Below are 16,078 nucleotides of genomic sequence, written 5' to 3' on the forward strand. Positions count from 1 at the left end.
CTTTCACACACACTTATCTCTCAGAACTGAGCAAGTGGAGAGACTTTCGTTCATCTAGCACCAAGGTAACGGGTTGCAGGAGACACTTTTTCTCTGCTTTCTCAGTCTATTTCCTAGTGCCGGTTTCAAGTTCCTGCAGTTTTCACTGTAAAACCGAGTTGGAGCTTGTACCTCCCCATATATATGTATGGAATGGAGTTTGCAACTGAAAAGAAACTTTGTGTTCCCAACAAGCTAGCTGAAGGACGGCTTTCACACACACTTATCTCTCAGAACTTAGCAAGTGGAGAGACGTTCGTTCATCTAGCACCAAGGGAACGGGTTGCAGGAGACACTTTTTCTCTGCTTTCTCAGTCTGTTTCCTAGTGCCGGTTTGAAGTTCCTGCAGTTTTCACTGTAAAACCGAGTTGGAGCTTGTACCTCCCATATATATGTATGGAATGGAGTTTGCAACTGAAAAGAAACTTTGTGTTCCCAACCAGCTAGCTGAAGGACGGCTTTCACACACACTTATCTCTCAGAACTGAGCAAGTGGAGAGACGTTCGTTCATCTAGCACCAAGGGAACGGGTTGCAGGAGACACTTTTTCTCTGCTTTCTCAGTCTGTTTCCTAGTGCCGGTTTGAAGTTCCTGCAGTTTTCACTGTAAAACCGAGTTGGAGCTTGTACCTCCCCATATTTATGTATGGAATGGAGTTTGCAACTGAAAAGAAACTTTGTGTTCCCAACAAGCTAGCTGAAGGACGGCTTTCACACACACTTATCTCTCAGAACTGAGCAAGTGGAGAGACGTTCGTTCATCTAGCACCAAGGGAACGGGTTGCAGGAGACACTTTTTCTCTGCTTTCTCAGTCTGTTTCCTAGTGCCGGTTTGAAGTTCCTGCAGTTTTCACTGTAAAACCGAGTTGGAGCTTGTTCCTACCATATATATGTATGGAATGGAGTTTGCAACTGAAAAGAAACTTTGTGTTCCCAACAAGCTAGCTGAAGGACGGCTTTCAAACACAATTATCTCTAAGAACTGAGCAAGTGGAGAGACGTTCGTTCATCTATCACCAAGGGAACGGGTTGCATGAGACACTTTTTCTCTGCTTTCTCAGTCTGTTTCCTAGTGCCGGTTTGAAGTTCCTGCAGTTTTCACTGTAAAACCGAGTTGGAGCTTGTACCTCCCCATATATAGGTATGGAATAGAGTTTGCAACTGAAAAGAAACTTGGTGTTCCCAACAAGCTAGCTGAAATACGGCTTTCACACACACTTATCTCTCAGAACTGAGCAAGTGGAGAGACGTTCGTTCATCTAGCACCAAGGGAACGGGTTGCAGGAGACACTTTTTCTCTGCTTTCTCAGTCTGTTTCCTAGTGCCGGTTTGAAGTTCCTGCAGTTTTCACTGTAAAACCGAGTTGGAGCTTGTACCTCCCCATATATATGTATGGAATGGAGTTTGCAACTGAAAAGAAACTTTGTGTTCCCAACAAGCTAGGTGAAGGACGGCTTTCACACACACTTATCTCTCAGAACTGAGCAAGTGGAGAGACGTTCGTTCATCTAGCACCAAGGGAACGGGTTGCAGGAGACACTTTTTCTCTGCTTTCTCAGTCTATTTCCTAGTGCCGGTTTCAAGTTCCTGCAGTTTTCACTGTAAAACCGAGTTGGAGCTTGTACCTCCCCATATATATGTATGGAATGGAGTTTGCAACTGAAAAGAAACTTTGTGTTCCCAACAAGCTAGCTGAAGGACGGCTTTCACACACACTTATCTCTCAGAACTTAGCAAGTGGAGAGACGTTCGTTCATCTAGCACCAAGGGAACGGGTTGCAGGAGACACTTTTTCTCTGCTTTCTCAGTCTGTTTCCTAGTGCCGGTTTGAAGTTCCTGCAGTTTTCACTGTAAAACCGAGTTGGAGCTTGTACCTCCGATATATATGTATGGAATGGAGTTTGCAACTGAAAAGAAACTTTGTGTTCCCAACCAGCTAGCTGAAGGACGGCTTTCAAACACACTTATCTCTCAGAACTGAGCAAGTGGAGAGACGTTCGTTCATCTAGCACCAAGGGAACGGGTTGCATGAGACACTTTTTCTCTGCTTTCTCAGTCTGTTTCCTAGTGCCGGTTTGACGTTCCTGCAGTTTTCACTGTAAAACCGAGTTTGAGCTTGTACCTCCCCTTATATATGTATGGAATGGAGTTTGCAACTGAAAAGAAACTTTGTGTTCCCAACAAGCTAGCTGAAGGACGGCTTTCACACACACTTATCTCTCAGAACTGAGCAAGTGGAGAGACGTTCGTTCATCTAGCACCAAGGGAACGGGTTGCAGGAGACACTTTTTCTCTGCTTTCTCAGTCTGTTTCCTAGTGCCGGTTTGAAGTTCCTGCAGTTTTCACTGTAAAACCGAGTTGGAGCTTGTACCTCCCCATATATATGTATGGAATGGAGTTTGCAACTGAAAAGAAACTTTGTGTTCCCAACAAGCTAGCTGAAGGACGGCTTTCACACACACTTATCTCTCAGAACTGAGCAAGTGGAGAGACGTTCGTTCATCTAGCACCAAGGGAACGGGTTGCAGGAGACACTTTTTCTCTGCTTTCTCAGTCTATTTCCTAGTGCCGGTTTCAAGTTCCTGCAGTTTTCACTGTAAAACCGAGTTGGAGCTTCTACCTCCCCATATATATGTATGGAATGGAGTTTGCAACTGAAAAGAAACTTTGTGTTCCCAACAAGCTAGCTGAAGGACGGCTTTCACACACACTTATCTCTCAGAACTTAGCAAGTGGAGAGACGTTCGTTCATCTAGCACCAAGGGAACGGGTTGCAGGAGACACTTTTTCTCTGCTTTCTCAGTCTGTTTCCTAGTGCCGGTTTGAAGTTCCTGCAGTTTTCACTGTAAAACCGAGTTGGAGCTTGTACCTCCCATATATATGTATGGAATGGAGTTTGCAACTGAAAAGAAACTTTGTGTTCCCAACCAGCTAGCTGAAGGACGGCTTTCAAACACACTTATCTCTCAGAACTGAGCAAGTGGAGAGACGTTCGTTCATCTAGCACCAAGGGAACGGGTTGCAGGAGACACTTTTTCTCTGCTTTCTCAGTCTGTTTGCTAGTGCCGGTTTGAAGTTCCTGCAGTTTTCACTGTAAACCCGAGTTGGAGCTTGTACCTCCCCATATATATGTATGGAATGGAGTTTGCAACTGAAAAGAAACTTTGTGTTCCCAACAAGCTAGCTGAAGGACGGCTTTCACACACACTTATCTCTCAGAACTGAGCAAGTGGAGAGACGTTCGTTCATCTAGCACCAAGGGAACGGGTTGCAGGAGACACTTTTTCTCTGCTTTCTCAGTCTGTTTCCTAGTGCCGGTTTGAAGTTCCTGCAGTTTTCACTGTAAAACCGAGTTGGAGCTTGTACCTCCCATATATATGTATGGAATGGAGTTTGCAACTGAAAAGAAACTTTGTGTTCCCAACCAGCTAGCTGAAGGACGGCTTTCAAACACACTTATCTCTCAGAACTGAGCAAGTGGAGAGACGTTCGTTCATCTAGCACCAAGGGAACGGGTTGCAGGAGACACTTTTTCTCTGCTTTCTCAGTCTGTTTCCTAGTGCCGGTTTGAAGTTCCTGCAGTTTTCACTGTAAAACCGAGTTGGAGCTTGTACCTCCCCATATATATGTATGGAATGGAGTTTGCAACTGAAAAGAAACTTTGTGTTCCCAACCAGCTAGCTGAAGGACGGCTTTCAAACACACTTATCTCTCAGAACTGAGCAAGTGGAGAGACGTTCGTTCATCTAGCACCAAGGGAACGGGTTGCAGGGGACACTTTTTCTCTGCTTTCTCATTCTGTTTCCTAGTGCCGGTTTGAAGTTCCTGCAGTTTTCACTGTAAAACCGAGTTGGAGCTTGTACCTCCCCATATATATGTATGGAATGGAGTTTGCAACTGAAAAGAAACTTTGTGTTCCCAACAAGCTAGGTGAAGGACGGCTTTCACACACACTTATCTCTCAGAACTGAGCAAGTGGAGAGACGTTCGTTCATCTAGCACCAAGGGAACGGGTTGCAGGAGACACTTTTTCTCTGCTTTCTCAGTCTATTTCCTAGTGCCGGTTTCAAATTCCTGCAGTTTTCACTGTAAAACCGAGTTGGAGCTTGTACCTCCCCATATATATGTATGGAATGGAGTTTGCAACTGAAAAGAAACTTTGTGTTCCCAACAAGCTAGCTGAAGGACCGCTTTCACACACACTTATCTCTCAGAACTTAGCAAGTGGAGAGACGTTCGTTCATCTAGCACCAAGGGAACGGGTTGCAGGAGACACTTTTTCTCTGCTTTCTCAGTCTGTTTCCTAGTGCCGGTTTGAAGTTCCTGCAGTTTTCACTGTAAAACCGAGTTGGAGCTTGTACCTCCCATATATATGTATGGAATGGAGTTTGCAACTGAAAAGAAACTTTGTGTTCCCAACCAGCTAGCTGAAGGACGGCTTTCAAACACACTTATCTCTCAGAACTGAGCAAGTGGAGAGACGTTCGTTCATCTAGCACCAAGGGAACGGGTTGCAGGAGACACTTTTTCTCTGCTTTCTCAGTCTGTTTGCTAGTGCCGGTTTGAAGTTCCTGCAGTTTTCACTGTAAACCCGAGTTGGAGCTTGTACCTCCCCATATATATGTATGGAATGGAGTTTGCAACTGAAAAGAAACTTTGTGTTCCCAACAAGCTAGCTGAAGGACGGCTTTCACACACACTTATCTCTCAGAACTGAGCAAGTGGAGAGACGTTCGTTCATCTAGCACCAAGGGAACGGGTTGCAGGAGACACTTTTTCTCTGCTTTCTCAGTCTGTTTCCTAGTGCCGGTTTGAAGTTCCTGCAGTTTTCACTGTAAAACCGAGTTGGAGCTTGTACCTCCCATATATATGTATGGAATGGAGTTTGCAACTGAAAAGAAACTTTGTGTTCCCAACCAGCTAGCTGAAGGACGGCTTTCAAACACACTTATCTCTCAGAACTGAGCAAGTGGAGAGACGTTTGTTCATCTAGCACCAAGGGAACGGGTTGCAGGAGACACTTTTTCTCTGCTTTCTCAGTCTGTTTCCTAGTGCCGGTTTGAAGTTCCTGCAGTTTTCACTGTAAAACCGAGTTGGAGCTTGTACCTCCCCATATATATGTATGGAATGGAGTTTGCAACTGAAAAGAAACTTTGTGTTCCCAACCAGCTAGCTGAAGGACGGCTTTCAAACACACTTATCTCTCAGAACTGAGCAAGTGGAGAGACGTTCGTTCATCTAGCACCAAGGGAACGGGTTGCAGGGGACACTTTTTCTCTGCTTTCTCAGTCTGTTTCCTAGTGCCGGTTTGAAGTTCCTGCAGTTTTCACTGTAAAACCGAGTTGGAGCTTGTACCTCCCCATATATATGTATGGAATGGAGTTTGCAACTGAAAAGAAACTTTGTGTTCCCAACAAGCTAGGTGAAGGACGGCTTTCACACACACTTATCTCTCAGAACTGAGCAAGTGGAGAGACGTTCGTTCATCTAGCACCAAGGGAACGGGTTGCAGGAGACACTTTTTCTCTGCTTTCTCAGTCTATTTCCTAGTGCCGGTTTCAAATTCCTGCAGTTTTCACTGTAAAACCGAGTTGGAGCTTGTACCTCCCCATATATATGTATGGAATGGAGTTTGCAACTGAAAAGAAACTTTGTGTTCCCAACAAGCTAGCTGAAGGACCGCTTTCACACACACTTATCTCTCAGAACTTAGAAAGTGGAGAGACGTTCGTTCATCTAGCACCAAGGGAACGGGTTGCAGGAGACACTTTTTCTCTGCTTTCTCAGTCTGTTTCCTAGTGCCGGTTTGAAGTTCCTGCAGTTTTCACTGTAAAACCGAGTTGGAGCTTGTACCTCCCATATATATGTATGGAATGGAGTTTGCAACTGAAAAGAAACTTTGTGTTCCCAACCAGCTAGCTGAAGGACGGCTTTCAAACACACTTATCTCTCAGAACTGAGCAAGTGGAGAGACGTTCGTTCATCTAGCACCAAGGGAACGGGTTGCAGGAGACACTTTTTCTCTGCTTTCTCAGTCTGTTTGCTAGTGCCGGTTTGAAGTTCCTGCAGTTTTCACTGTAAACCCGAGTTGGAGCTTGTACCTCCCCATATATATGTATGGAATGGAGTTTGCAACTGAAAAGAAACTTTGTGTTCCCAACAAGCTAGCTGAAGGACGGCTTTCACACACACTTATCTCTCAGAACTGAGCAAGTGGAGAGACGTTCGTTCATCTATCACCAAGGGAACGGGTTGCATGAGACACTTTTTCTCTGCTTTCTCAGTCTGTTTCCTAGTGCCGGTTTGAAGTTCCTGCAGTTTTCACTGTAAAACCGAGTTGGAGCTTGTACCTCCCCATATATATGTATGGAATGGAGTTTGCAACTGAAAAGAAACTTTGTGTTCCCAACAAGCTAGCTGAAGGACGGCTTTCACACACACTTATCTCTCAGAACTGAGCAAGTGGAGAGACGTTCGTTCATCTATCACCAAGGGAACGGGTTGCATGAGACACTTTTTCTCTGCTTTCTCAGTCTATTTCCTAGTGCCGGTTTGAAGTTCCTGCAGTTTTCACTGTAAAACCGAGTTGGAGCTGGTACCTCCCCATATATATGTATGGAATGGAGTTTGCAACTGAAAAGAAACTTTGTGTTCCCAACAAGCTAGCTGAAGGACGGCTTTCACACACACATATCTCTCAGAACTTAGCAAGTGGAGAGACGTTCGTTCATCTAGCACCAAGTGAACGGGTTGCAGGAGACACTTTTTCTCTGCTTTCTCAGTCTATTTCCTAGTGCCGGTTTGAAGTTCCTGCAGTTTTCACTGTAAAACCGAGTTGGAGCTTGTACCTCCCATATATATGTATGGAATGGAGTTTGCAACTGAAAAGAAACTTTGTGTTCCCAACAAGCTAGCTGAAGGACGGCTTTCACACACACTTATCTCTCAGAACTGAGCAAGTGGAGAGACGTTCGTTCATCTAGCACCAAGGGAACGGGTTGCAGGAGACACTTTTTCTCTGCTTTCTCAGTCTGTTTCCTAATGCCGGTTTGAAGTTCCTGCAGTTTTCACTGTAAAACCGAGTTGGAGCTTGTACCTCCCCATATATATGTATGGAATGGAGTTTGCGACTGAAAAGAAACTTGGTGTTCCCAACAAGCTAGCTGAAGGACGGCTTTCACACACACTTATCTCTCAGAACTGAGCAAGTGGAGAGACGTTCGTTCATCTAGCACCAAGGGAACGGGTTGCAGGAGACACTTTTTCTCTGCTTTCTCAGTCTGTTTGCTAGTGCCGGTTTGAAGTTCCTGCAGTTTTCACTGTAAACCCGAGTTGGAGCTTGTACCTCCCCATATATATGTATGGAATGGAGTTTGCAACTGAAAAGAAACTTTGTGTTCCCAACAAGCTAGCTGAAGGACGGCTTTCACACACACTTATCTCTCAGAACTGAGCAAATGGAGAGACGTTCGTTCATCTAGCACAAAGGGAATGGGTTGCAGAAGACACTTTTTCTCAGCTTTCTCAGTCTGTTTCCTAGTGCCGGTTTGAAGTTCCTGCAGTTTTCACTGTAAAACCTATTTGGAGCTTGTACCTCCCCATATGTATGTATTGAATGGAGTTTGCAACTGAAAAGAAACTTTGTGTTCCCAACAAGCTAGGTGAAGGTCGGCTTTCACACACACTTATCTCTCAGAACTGAGCAAGTGGAGAGACGTTCGTTCATCTAGCACCAAGGGAACCGGTTGCAGGAGACACTTTTTCTCTGCTTTCTCAGTCTGTTTCCTAGTGCCGGTTTGAAGTTCCTGCAGTTTTCACTGTAAAACCGAGTTGGAGCTTGTACCTCCCCATATATATGTATGGAATGAAGTTTGCAACTGAAAAGAAACTTTGTGTTCCCAACAAGCTAGCTGAAGGACGGCTTTCACACACACTTATCTCTCAGAACTGAGCAAGTGGAGAGACGTTCGTTCATCTAGCACCAAGGGAACGGGTTGCAGGAGCCACTTTTTCTCTGCTTTCTCAATCTGTTTCCTAGTGCCGGTTTGAAGTTCCTGCAGTTTTCACTGTAAAACCGAGTTGGAGCTTGTACCTCCCCATATATATGTATGGAATGGAGTTTGCAACTGAAAAGAAACTTTGTGTTCCCATCAAGCTAGGTGAAGGACGGCTTTCACACACACTTATCTCTCAGAACTGAGCAAGTGGAGAGACGTTCGTTCATCTAGCACCAAGGGAACGGGTTGCATGAGACACTTTTTCTCAGCTTTCTCAGTCTGTTTCCTAGTGCCGGTTTGAAGTTCCTGCAGTTTTCACTGTAAAACCTAGTTGGAGCTTGTACCTCCCCATATATATGTATGGAATGGAGTTTGCAACTGAAAAGAAACTTGGTGTTCCCAACAAGCTAGCTGAAGGACGGCTTTCAAACTCACTTATCTCTCAGAACTGAGCAAGTGGAGAGACGTTCGTTCATCTAGCACCAAGGGAACGTGTTGCAGGAGACACTTTTTCTCTGCTTTCTCAGTCTGTTTCTTGTGCCGGTTTGAAGTTCCTGCAGTTTTCACTGTAAAACCGAGTTGGAGCTTGTACCTCCCCATATATATGTATTCAATGGATTTTGCAACTGAAAAGAAACTTTGTGTTCCCAACAAGCTATGTGAAGGACGGCTTTCACACACACTTATCTCTCAGAACTGAGCAAGTGGAGAGACGTTCGTTCATCTAGCACCAAGGGAACGGGTTTCAGGAGACACTTTTTCTCTGCTTTCTCAGTCTATTTCCTAGTGCCGGTTTGAAGTTCCTGCAGTTTTCACTGTAAAACCGAGTTGGAGCTTGTACCTCCCCATATATATGTATGGAATGGAGTTTGCAACTGAAAAGAAACTTTGTGTTCCCAACAAGCTAGCTGAAGGACGGCTTTCACACACACTTATCTCTCAGAACTGAGCAAGTGGAGAGACGTTCGTTCATCTAGCACCAAGGGAACGGGTTGCAGGAGACACTTTTTCTCTGCTTTCTCAGTCTGTTTGCTAGTGCCGGTTTGAAGTTCCTGCAGTTTTCACTGTAAACCCGAGTTGGAGCTTGTACCTCCCCATATATATGTATGGAATGGAGTTTGCAACTGAAAAGAAACTTTGTGTTCCCAACAAGCTAGCTGAAGGACGGCTTTCACACACACTTATCTCTCAGAACTGAGCAAATGGAGAGACGTTCGTTCATCTAGCACCAAGGGAACGGGTTGCAGGAGACACTTTTTCTCAGCTTTCTCAGTCTGTTTCCTAGTGCCGGTTTGAAGTTCCTGCAGTTTTCACTGTAAAACCGAGTTGGAGCTTGTACCTCCCCATATATATGTATGGAATGGAGTTTGCAACTGAAAAGAAACTTTGTGTTCCCAACAAGCTAGGTGAAGGACGGCTTTCACACACACTTATCTCTCAGAACTGAGCAAATGGAGAGACGTTCGTTCATCTAGCACCAAGGGAACGGGTTGCAGGAGACACTTTTTCTCTCCTTTCTCAGTCTGTTTCCTAGTGCCGGTTTGAAGTTCCTGCAGTTTTCACTGTAAAACCGAGTTGGAGCTTGTACCTCCCCATATATATTTATGGAATGAAGTTTGCAACTGAAAAGAAAATTTGTGTTCCCAACAAGCTAGCTGAAGGACGGCTTTCACGCACACTTATCTCTCAGAACTGAGCAAGTGGAGAGACGTTCGTTCATCTAGCACCAAGGGAACGGGTTGCAGGAGACACTTTTTCTCTGCTTTCTCAATCTGTTTCCTAGTGCCGGTTTGAAGTTCCTGCAGTTTTCACTGTAAAACAGAGTTGGAGCTTGTACCTCCCCATATATATGTATGGAATGGAGTTTGCAACTGAAAAGAAACTTTGTGTTCCCAACAAGCTACCTGAAGGACGGCTTTCACACACACTTATCTCTCAGAACTGAGCAAGTGGAGAGACGTTCGTTCATCTAGCACCAAGGGAACGGGTTGCAGGAGACACTTTTTCTCAGCTTTCTCAGTCTGTTTCCTAGTGCCGGTTTGAAGTTCCTGCAGTTTTCACTGTAAAACCGAGTTGGAGCTTGTACCTCCCCATATATATGTATGGAATGGAGTTTGCAACTGAAAAGAAACTTTGTGTTCCCAACAAGCTAGCTGAAGGACGGCTTTCACACACACTTATCTCTCAGAACTGAGCAAGTGGAGAGACGTTCGTTCATCTAGCACCAAGGGAACGGGTTGCAGGAGACACTTTTTCTCTGCTTTCTCAGTCTGTTTCCTAGTGCCGGTTTGAAGTTCCTGCAGTTTTCACTGTAAAACCTAGTTGGAGCTTGTACCTCCCATATATATGTATGGAATGGAGTTTGCAACTGAAAAGAAACTTTGTGTTCCCAACCAGCTAGCTGAAGGACGGCTTTCAAACACACTTATCTCTCAGAACTGAGCAAGTGGAGAGACGTTCGTTCATCTAGCACCAAGGGAACGGGTTGCAGGAGACACTTTTTCTCTGCTTTCTCAGTCTGTTTCCTAGTGCCGGTTTGAAGTTCCTGCAGTTTTCACTGTAAAACCGAGTTGGAGCTTGTACCTCCCCATATATATATATGGAATGGAGTTTGCAACTGAAAAGAAACTTTGTGTTCCCAACAAGCTAGCTGAAGGACGGCTTTCACACACACTTATCTCTCAGAACTGAGCAAGTGGAGAGACGTTCGTTCATCTAGCACCAAGGGAACGGGTTGCAGGAGACACTTTTTCTCTGCTTTCTCAGTCTGTTTCCTAGTGCCGGTTTGAAGTTCCTGCAGTTTTCACTGTAAAACCGAGTTGGAGCTTGTACCTCCCATATATATGTATGGAATGGAGTTTGCAACTGAAAAGAAACTTTGTGTTCCCAACCAGCTAGCTGAAGGACGGCTTTCAAACACACTTATCTCTCAGAACTGAGCAAGTGGAGAGACGTTCGTTCATCTAGCACCAAGGGAACGGGTTGCAGGAGACACTTTTTCTCTGCTTTCTCAGTCTGTTTCCTAGTGCCGGTTTGAAGTTCCTGCAGTTTTCACTGTAAAACCGAGTTGGAGCTTGTACCTCCCCATATATATGTATGGAATGGAGTTTGCAACTGAAAAGAAACTTTGTGTTCCCAACAAGCTAGCTGAAGGACGGCTTTCACACACACTTATCTCTCAGAACTGAGCAAGTGGAGAGACGTTCGTTCATCTAGCACCAAGGGAACGGGTTGCAGGAGACACTTTTTCTCTGCTTTCTCAGTCTGTTTCCTAGTGCCGGTTTGAAGTTCCTGCAGTTTTCACTGTAAAACCGAGTTGGAGCTTGTACCTCCCCATATATATGTATGGAATGGAGTTTGCAACTGAAAAGAAACTTTGTGTTCCCAACAAGCTAGGTGAAGGACGGCTTTCACACACACTTATCTCTCAGAACTGAGCAAGTGGAGAGACGTTCGTTCATCTAGCACCAAGGGAACGGGTTGCAGGAGACACTTTTTCTCTGCTTTCTCAGTCTATTTCCTAGTGCCGGTTTCAAATTCCTGCAGTTTTCACTGTAAAACCGAGTTGGAGCTTGTACCTCCCCATATATATGTATGGAATGGAGTTTGCAACTGAAAAGAAACTTTGTGTTCCCAACAACCTAGCTGAAGGACCGCTTTCACACACACTTATCTCTCAGAACTTAGCAAGTGGAGAGAGGTTCGTTCATCTAGCACCAAGGGAACGGGTTGCAGGAGACACTTTTTCTCTGCTTTCTCAGTCTGTTTCCTAGTGCCGGTTTGAAGTTCCTGCAGTTTTCACTGTAAAACCGAGTTGGAGCTTGTACCTCCCATATATATGTATGGAATGGAGTTTGCAACTGAAAAGAAACTTTGTGTTCCCAACCAGCTAGCTGAAGGACGGCTTTCAAACACACTTATCTCTCAGAACTGAGCAAGTGGAGAGACGTTCGTTCATCTAGCACCAAGGGAACGGGTTGCAGGAGACACTTTTTCTCTGCTTTCTCAGTCTGTTTCCTAGTGCCGGTTTCAAGTTCCTGCAGTTTTCACTGTAAAACCGAGTTGGAGCTTGTACCTCCCCATATATATGTATGGAATGGAGTTTGCAACTGAAAAGAAACTTTGTGTTCCCAACAAGCTAGCTGAAGGACGGCTTTCACACACACTTATCTCTCAGAACTGAGCAAGTGGAGAGACGTTCGTTCATCTAGCACCAAGGGAACGGGTTGCAGGAGACACTTTTTCTCTGCTTTCTCAGTCTGTTTCCTAGTGCCGGTTTGAAGTTCCTGCAGTTTTCACTGTAAAACCGAGTTGGAGCTTGTACCTCCCCATATATATGTATGGAATGGAGTTTGCAACTGAAAAGAAACTTTGTGTTCCCAACAAGCTAGGTGAAGGACGGCTTTCACACACACTTATCTCTCAGAACTGAGCAAGTGGAGAGACGTTCGTTCATCTAGCACCAAGGGAACGGGTTGCAGGAGACACTTTTTCTCTGCTTTCTCAGTCTGTTTGCTAGTGCCGGTTTGAAGTTCCTGCAGTTTTCACTGTAAACCCGAGTTGGAGCTTGTACCTCCCCATATATATGTATGGAATGGAGTTTGCAACTGAAAAGAAACTTGGTGTTCCCAACAAGCTAGCTGAAGGACGGCTTTCACACACACTTATCTCTCAGAACTGAGCAAGTGGAGAGACGTTCGTTCATCTATCACCAAGGGAACGGGTTGCATGAGACACTTTTTCTCTGCTTTCTCAGTCTGTTTCCTAGTGCCGGTTTGAAGTTCCTGCAGTTTTCACTGTAAAACCGAGTTGGAGCTTGTACCTCCCCATATATATGTATGGAATGGAGTTTGCAACTGAAAAGAAACTTTGTGTTCCCAACAAGCTAGCTGAAGGACGGCTTTCACACACACTTATCTCTCAGAACTGAGCAAGTGGAGAGACGTTCGTTCATCTATCACCAAAGGAACGGGTTGCATGAGACACTTTTTCTCTGCTTTCTCAGTCTATTTCCTAGTGCCGGTTTGAAGTTCCTGCAGTTTTCACTGTAAAACCGAGTTGGAGCTTGTACCTCCCCATATATATGTATGGAATGGAGTTTGCAACTGAAAAGAAACTTTGTGTTCCCAACAAGCTAGCTGAAGGACGGCTTTCACACACACATATCTCTCAGAACTTAGCAAGTGGAGAGACGTTCGTTCATCTAGCACCAAGGGAACGGGTTGCAGGAGACACTTTTTCTCTGCTTTCTCAGTCTATTTCCTAGTGCCGGTTTGAAGTTCCTGCAGTTTTCACTGTAAAACCGAGTTGGAGCTTGTACCTCCCATATATATGTATGGAATGGAGTTTGCAACTGAAAAGAAACTTTGTGTTCCCAACAAGCTAGCTGAAGGACGGCTTTCACACACACTTATCTCTCAGAACTGAGCAAGTGGAGAGACGTTCGTTCATCTAGCACCAAGGGAACGGGTTGCAGGAGACACTTTTTCTCTGCTTTCTCAGTCTGTTTGCTAGTGCCGGTTTGAAGTTCCTGCAGTATTCACTGTAAAACCGAGTTGGAGCTTGTACCTCCCCATATATATGTATGGAATGGAGTTTGCAACTGAAAAGAAACTTGGTGTTCCCAACAAGCTAGCTGAAGGACGGCTTTCACACACACTTATCTCTCAGAACTGAGCAAGTGGAGAGACTTTCGTTCATCTAGCACCAAGGTAACGGGTTGCAGGAGACACTTTTTCTCTGCTTTCTCAGTCTATTTCCTAGTGCCGGTTTCAAGTTCCTGCAGTTTTCACTGTAAAACCGAGTTGGAGCTTGTACCTCCCCATATATATGTATGGAATGGAGTTTGCAACTGAAAAGAAACTTTGTGTTCCCAACAAGCTAGCTGAAGGACGGCTTTCACACACACTTATCTCTCAGAACTTAGCAAGTGGAGAGACGTTCGTTCATCTAGCACCAAGGGAACGGGTTGCAGGAGACACTTTTTCTCTGCTTTCTCAGTCTGTTTCCTAGTGCCGGTTTGAAGTTCCTGCAGTTTTCACTGTAAAACCGAGTTGGAGCTTGTACCTCCCATATATATGTATGGAATGGAGTTTGCAACTGAAAAGAAACTTGGTGTTCCCAACCAGCTAGCTGAAGGACGGCTTTCACACACACTTATCTCTCAGAACTGAGCAAGTGGAGAGACGTTCGTTCATCTAGCACCAAGGGAACGGGTTGCAGAAGACACTTTTTCTCTGCTTTCTCAGTCTGTTTCCTAGTGCCGGTTTGAAGTTCCTGCAGTTTTCACTGTAAAACCGAGTTGGAGCTTGTACCTCCCCATATTTATGTATGGAATGGAGTTTGCAACTGAAAAGAAACTTTGTGTTCCCAACAAGCTAGCTGAAGGACGGCTTTCACACACACTTATCTCTCAGAACTGAGCAAGTGGAGAGACGTTCGTTCATCTAGCACCAAGGGAACGGGTTGCAGGAGACACTTTTTCTCTGCTTTCTCAGTCTGTTTCCTAGTGCCGGTTTGAAGTTCCTGCAGTTTTCACTGTAAAACCGAGTTGGAGCTTGTACCTCCCCATATATATGTATGGAATGGAGTTTGCAACTGAAAAGAAACTTTGTGTTCCCAACAAGCTAGGTGAAGGACGGCTTTCACACACACTTATCTCTCAGAACTGAGCAAGTGGAGAGACGTTCGTTCATCTAGCACCAAGGGAACGGGTTGCAGGAGACACTTTTTCTCTGCTTTCTCAGTCTGTTTCCTAGTGCCGGTTTGAAGTTCCTGCAGTTTTCACTGTAAAACCGAGTTGGAGCTTGTACCTACCATATATATGTATGGAATGGAGTTTGCAACTGAAAAGAAACTTTGTGTTCCCAACAAGCTAGCTGAAGGACGGCTTTCACACACACTTATCTCTCAGAACTGAGCAAGTGGAGAGACGTTCGTTCATCTAGCACCAAGGGAACGGGTTGCAGGAGACACTTTTTCTCTGCTTTCTCAGTCTGTTTCCTAGTGCCGGTTTGAAGTTCCTGCAGTTTTCACTGTAAAACCGAGTTGGAGCTTGTACCTCCCCATATATATGTATGGAATGGAGTTTGCAACTGAAAAGAAACTTTGTGTTCCCAACAAGCTAGGTGAAGGACGGCTTTCACACACACTTATCTCTCAGAACTGAGCAAGTGGAGAGACGTTCGTTCATCTAGCACCAAGGGAACGGGTTGCAGGAGACACTTTTTCTCTGCTTTCTCAGTCTATTTCCTAGTGCCGGTTTCAAGTTCCTGCAGTTTTCACTGTAAAACCGAGTTGGAGCTTGTACCTCCCCATATATATGTATGGAATGGAGTTTGCAACTGAAAAGAAACTTTGTGTTCCCAACAAGCTAGCTGAAGGACGGCTTTCACACACACTTATCTCTCAGAACTTAGCAAGTGGAGAGACGTTCGTTCATCTAGCACCAAGGGAACGGGTTGCAGGAGACACTTTTTCTCTGCTTTCTCAGTTTGTTTCCTAGTGCCGGTTTGAAGTTCCTGCAGTTTTCACTGTAAAACCGAGTTGGAGCTTGTACCTCCGATATATATGTATGGAATGGAGTTTGCAACTGAAAAGAAACTTTGTGTTCCCAACCAGCTAGCTGAAGGACGGCTTTCAAACACACTTATCTCTCAGAACTGAGCAAGTGGAGAGACGTTCGTTCATCTAGCACCAAGGGAACGGGTTGCATGAGACACTTTTTCTCTGCTTTCTCAGTCTGTTTCCTAGTGCCGGTTTGAAGTTCCTGCAGTTTTCACTGTAAAACAGAGTTGGAGCTTGTACCTCCCCATATATATGTATGGAATGGAGTTTGCAACTGAAAAGAAACTTTGTGTTCCCAACAAGCTAGCTGAAGGACGGCTTTCACACACACTTATCTCTCAGAACTGAGCAAGTGGAGAGACGTTCGTTCATCTAGCACCAAGGGAACGGGTTGCAGGAGACACTTTTTCTCTGCTTTCTCAGTCTGTTTCCTAGTGCCGGTTTGAAGTTCCTGCAGTTTTCACTGTAAAACAGAGT

This window comes from Camelus bactrianus, chromosome 15 (assembly GCF_048773025.1).
Source record: "Camelus bactrianus isolate YW-2024 breed Bactrian camel chromosome 15, ASM4877302v1, whole genome shotgun sequence".
Lineage (NCBI taxonomy): Eukaryota > Metazoa > Chordata > Mammalia > Artiodactyla > Camelidae > Camelus > Camelus bactrianus.